The sequence below is a fragment of the Danio rerio genome, chromosome 7 (genome assembly GCF_049306965.1).
Source record: "Danio rerio strain Tuebingen ecotype United States chromosome 7, GRCz12tu, whole genome shotgun sequence".
NCBI lineage: Eukaryota > Metazoa > Chordata > Actinopteri > Cypriniformes > Danionidae > Danio > Danio rerio.
Window position 1 is genome coordinate 22,989,343 of NC_133182.1, and position 6,467 is coordinate 22,995,809.

Below are 6,467 nucleotides of genomic sequence, written 5' to 3' on the forward strand. Positions count from 1 at the left end.
TACAAACCACAGTAGTGGGCAAATTCTTCTGCAGGATAGTGCTCCTTCTCATACTTCAGCATCCACATCACACAAGTTCCTGAAATTAAAGAAGATCATGGTGCTCCAGCATTGGCCAGCCCAGTCACCAGAAATGAACATTATTGAGCATGTCTGGGGTAAGATGTAGGAGACATTGAAGATGAATCTAAAGAATCTTGATGAACTCTGGAAGTCCCGCAAGAACTCTCTTTGCCATTCCAGATGACTCTATAAATAAGTTATTTAAGTCATTGCAGAGATGTATGGATGCAGTCGTCAAACTCATGGGAGTCAGACACAATATTTATTCTTTTTCCACCTAAGCATGAATTTATATTCTATACTGTTAAATGACTAGACTTTTTTTCTTGACCTTACTGTTCTGTTCAAATCATTAAAAATCAAAGCATGATCATATTTTATTTTGAAAAGTAAGCATCATCTGGCCTTTGCCTTTTCATATAAGCCACTTCTGATGCCAAATGATCAACTAGAAGTCAAGTCATTTGTTGTTCCTAAAACTTGGGTAGGTGACGAGAGTTTTGTCAGGTAGTGTACAAAACAATTAAAAATGAGAATCCAGAAAATGTAGGAATTAATAAGTAAATAACATTAGTGACTCAAATATATTAAGAATGTTTTTTAAACTTATACAATTAATTTTTGTTTTTAATCAAAGTAAAATCTGATAATACAGATTTGTTGCTTTTTAATTTCTAATCTAGCTGGGTATTTATTTCTTAGCCCATAATGTGGTACCCAATCCCAAACCCACTTGTTTTTTTACTCCCCATAAATATACAAATGAATTTGTGAGGATGGTACATTTGACAGCTTTTCTATGTTAATATTTATATTTTTCAATTTACAGTTTTCTATTTTCACTCTTGTTCTCTCATAAAAAATATTCTGCTTTTTCTGACTATACTAGACTATATTAAGTTGGCCTTAATGGAAAATAAATATTTTACCCGTTTACTCCAGGTCTCATTAAATTCCTCAGAATTCCTCAGACTTCAGAGGGTTCAATGTTTGCCTTTTCATTATGTAGATTTCATAAAAACTACTTTAAACCAGTCACTATTTTGAGGTATGTTGAGTTGTAATCATTTTCTGGTTACAGGCTGGTAAAAATCTGTTTTTCTTTAAACATAGGATTTGTGAGGCTCAAATGTGAATTCAGTGGGGATATGGAATATATTCTCTAATTACTTATGAATTTTTTGACCAATACACCTAAATGTTTAAACATTTCCATAATGTATTTGTATGCTTTGCTTTATTAAAGCCACACATTTTCCAACAGATTTTTGTTTTAAAACTTGAAAATTTCATCATTTACTCTCCCTTCACTTGTTCCTAACCTGTTTGACTTTCTTCACTTGAACACAAAAGAAGATATTTTGAAAAATGTTGGATACCTGTAACCAGACTTCCATCGTATTTGTTTTTCCAATCAATTTTTACAGGTTTTCAGCTTCCTTTAGAATTTATATTTTAATGTTCAACAAATACTTTTAAAAAGGGTTTGGAACTGCATCAGATGGAGCACATTTTTATTTGGGGGTGAAATATCTCTTTAAGCTTTTGTTTATGTTCATAAAAGAGCATAAAAAGGGATAGTTCACCCAAAAATTACAATTTACTCTCCAAACCTTTACCTTGGTTCCAAATCTTTATTATTTTCTTTCTTCTGTCAAACCCAAAAGATGTGTTAAGGGAAAACTAAAAACATTGTCTTCCATAGCAGTAAACTCGGTGCTATCAGTGTTACAGGTTTCCATCATTTTTATAAAATATCTTCTTTTGAGTTTAAATAGTGAGTTAATGATGACATAATTTTCTTTTTTTTTGGGTGAATTCTCTCTTTAAATGAATCTGTTCATAATATGAAGTGGTTGTCTCTTTAAAACACTGATTAAACCACTTGATTCATGTAGATAGGCCTACATTTTTTAAAGCATCAGAGTTTTGCGTAGTTAAACTTTAATCAGAGAAACCGAAACCTCAGATTTTCATGTCGAGTACACAAGGAAAGAATGTTCATTTTGGGTGAACTAACCTCAACATTTCACAGTTAAACCAGTAGGAGGCATCGTGTTGCCAGATCCTTCATCATCGTCACCATCGATCATGTGCGTCTGCATTCAACCGCATGTCTTTCCAACCTCACTCAATCATAGCGCCTATAGAAAATAACAAATAACCTCGATCGCACTCATCCCCGGTGATTATTGAATGTAGAAAACCACTCTTGTTTATCTGAAGAGATTGTCTGGCGATTCTGATGTCCAAACATCCTCTGTGACGTCTGCTGGTCGTTTTTGGATGCAGCTCGAGTCACAGCTGTGAGTCTGGCCAATCCATCACGGCCAACGGCGAATAACAAACCTCTCGGACCTGCTTCTGTTTGCTCTTTTTTTTCTTCCTGCGAGTTTGTCACGTGTGCGTCAGAAGTGGATTGAAAGGGGGAAAGACTGCCTTTGATTAGCATAAGTCTTCTTGACTCGCTCATTGGGATGGCAGAATGCTGATTGCTTGTCCTCAAGGCTTTAAAGGCTGATGTTTCTAATCCTTGTTGTTATATTCCACTCATTGATGTTTGTGCGTTAAGGTCCCAAATGGCATGTTTCTGTGCACATTGCTATCAGCGGTCAGCACACTTTGATCACTGACCGATTGGAAGCTGGGGGTTCTGCCTTCATATGTTTTGGTCTGAATCCAGGAACAATGTGGAAATCTTGATTAGAAGTGCCAACGGATTTGTTTACAGCTAAATAATTGCCATTTGTAATCAGGATGCTTAAATATTTGTGGATAAAAATGTGACTTTATTAATTGGGATTAGAGGGCCAACACATGAAAATCTGGCAGAGTGAAAATGGAGGAGCCATCTGTTGAATAATGTATCATATTTATGTGATATTCTGTCCTAAAACACATTTTGGTTTAAATTAAAGATAATATCTGTGTTCTTCTTGAGGCTAATTGGAAAAAAAAGTTAAAAGGGGAGGGAACAACGAGAGCTGTCAGAATAGAGCTAATTAATATTCACGACCAGTCCAAATATGGTCAATATGGAGCTACTGATTATAGGGGTAATTTGTGGAGTAATAAATAAACATATAATGCCATTTCTGGAGATGTTTTGAACTTACCTAAGATGCATACTAAGTAGATATCAGAGAACAATTTAATTTATTCAGACATTTACATTTTCGTTTAAAAACACAATTTTTTTTCTCTGTTTTATTCCTTCCGTCCACACAGATATGGCGCTTTTACGAAAATTTAAAATCGCTGTTTTCATGTTGCAGTGTGGACTGTGAAAACGGAGGCTTTCAAAAACAATGACGCATTTTAGTCATGTGACAGTCATGTGACTAGTTCAGGTAACATTGTAAAGCAGATGTTTTGACAGCTTTATTAATGTCAGTTTGTTCATGATCCACATTGCTGCAACATTTCAAACAGACAGAAGTAAATGAACTGTGTGTTTACATGAGTTTTATAGGTGTTTTCATTCATTTTATTCTGGATGACAGAAAAATTGAAAACAATAATGTGAACAAGTAGTTTTTTCAAATTTATCCAGATTAGTGTAGACAGAGTAGCCTATAGAACATTAACAAAGACTTTTAGCTGAAATTGTGGTCTTTTGTGATTCAAAAATTGGCCATTTATCAATGGCCACTTTAAGAGACAAAAAAAACAAGGAAATACCAGCCTGATCTCACGAGGAAACGTAAGTATTTTACGTTTTGTCAGTTTAGTGGATTCGTACGAGTTCAGTCGTTCGAAAATGTATAATTTTAAAAAGGAGGCGTGTCACCCAACCCCACCCCTAATCCCAACCATCATTGGGTGATAAGCAAATCGTACTAAATTTTACGAATTAGACCGTACAAATTCATACGAATTAGCCACTAAATCAAAAAGTTACAAACTGCAGTGAGATTGCATCAGAAATACCCATGGATACTGACAATGCTTTGAGATATGAAACTGAAAATTATTTACAATATAATTAACAAATTAATGGTTCATGAAAAAAACTTGTAAACTTACATTCAAGTGGTTCTAAATTTTTACAAACTCGTCTTCTGTTGAAAACAAAAATATATAAAATACCATATAAAATAATAGTAAAAACAAAATACTTTCTTCTTCATCTGACCACAGTACATGTTTCCACTGCGTGATGGTCCATCCCAGATGCCTCCGAGCCCAGAGAAGTCGACGGTATTTGTGGATGTAACTAACTATTGTGGTATTTAAAGGTTTGCCAAAGTAGTCCTGAGCCCATCAATTGATATCACATTCTTGATGAAGTGCTGCCTGAGGGATTGGCGATCACAGTAGTTCAGTTTAGGCTTGCTCTCTTGTCTGTTATGCAACTGAATTTCCTCAAGATTCTGTAAATCTCTTAATTATGTTGAAGGTGAAATATCCAATTTCTTCCTATCTTTCTTTGATGAACATTGGTTTTGAACATGTCGATATTTTTCTCACATATTTGTTGACAATCGATCTTCTGCCCATCTTTGCTCCTAACAGACTAGACTTTTCTTGGATCCTACTTTTGTACTAAATCATAATGACAATCCCCTGTTTACATCACCAGTCATCGCAAACTAATTTACCTGATTACTTGCCCTAAATTGCTCCTGTCCCAACATTTATTGAAATGTGTTGCAAGAACAAAAATTGGAAATTGTTTTTATTTTAAAAGAACAACAAACAAAGAATAAAAATCATGAAGAACACATTAAACATTGTTTGCTGTATTGTCTGCAATAAAAAACAAGACCAGGTAAACTTTGATTTTTATTTGCATTTTCATACTGTGCCAACTATGTGCCAAATAAAAAAAGCTACCTATTAACCTACCTAGATACCTAAAGCCAGAGGGTGAATAAATTAACAGCAAGTTTTCATTTTGGCATGTACTATCCCTTTAAGCGCAGACATTTATTCCATAATGTATTCTGTGAAAAATTCAAGAGCATGAGACTGCCTGTTAAAACATTGGAATATCAAATAATTGCAGTTTAGCTGACATCAATTTAAACACGACAACCTCATGCTTTTTAGCTTGTTTTTGAACCAATTACTCTTGTGCGGCACATTGGTTTTCACCTCACACATGTTCAGCATGCAACCTCTTGTTTATCTGTGTTGAAACAGACTTTCAATATTTGAATATCATTTTTTAAACGGTTTTCCTGCCATTTTCTCACAGACTCCCGGGGCAATTGGGTCGCATCCACGATCGTTCCTCCCAAAAAAATAAAAGCAAGAGCGTTGAGCCGGATATGCTGTTGAGTCAAATGATCTACGAAACAAATTACCTCAAAAACAGAGCAGAAGTGTTTACCTTAGCCAGCTAACTACAATCGAAAAATTATTAATCAAGTTATGAGAGGCTATGCAGCTTTGATAGGACACGTAAACATGGCAGTTACATAACAGCAGGCAGCAGCTGCGTCAGTTAGAGGTGAAAAAGATCAACCAAGAGCATAATGAGACTGTGACTTGCTGCCGAGCTTACTAATGGCTCTATCATACATGCATGAATCCGTTTAATGGACATGTAAAATACGTGAATGAGGTCAATGATGTGTACCCAACATCATCTGGTCTGCACATCTGTCTCGGTGACTAATCACCAGAGCCCGCGCTACAGTAATGCATCTGTCCCGCGACTTATAGCCTGTAATAGATTCCCCTGTGCCTCATCAGTGTCTTTTCTTTGCTGACATAAATGATGACATTACTAACCATTTCAAATAAACTTCTAATTAAAATCATTCAGGGCATTTAGGGTCTCAAGCGTTTCCCCTTCAGAAGAGTTAAGAAATTAATATTTGATGGAATATGATCTCACGAGCAAAAGTAAGTATTGTAGGTTTTGCCAGTTTAGTGGCTAATTTGTACAGTTCAGTTGTAGAAAATGCATGATTTTGAAAAGGAGGGATGGCACCCAACCCCACTGTAAACCCAACCGTCATTGGGGGATGAGCAAATCATACAAAATTGTCTAAATGATATCATTAATTCATACAAATTAGCCACTTAATAAAAAAGTTACAAATTGCCATGAGATTGTGTTGGAAATACCCAATTTCATTAACAAACAAATACAAATATTTGCTATTCTGACCAGTTGTCATTTTCATGTTATTAGACCTTTATAGAATAAAACACACATTAACATTTCACTTGAGCATATATCACTTAAACCCAGAGAAGCTGAGAATTTTTTTGTGGTCTTTGAATTTGTTTTCATAGCTATATTTTCTATATATTTCTCTGCATTTATATATTTCTCGGCAACTTAGGCCTATGTCAGTTAGTAAAGGTCTATGGAGGATGAGGGAGCCCTCGGATGTCATCTAAAATATCTTACTGTGTATTCTGAAGATGAATGAGGGTCTCAGGGGTTT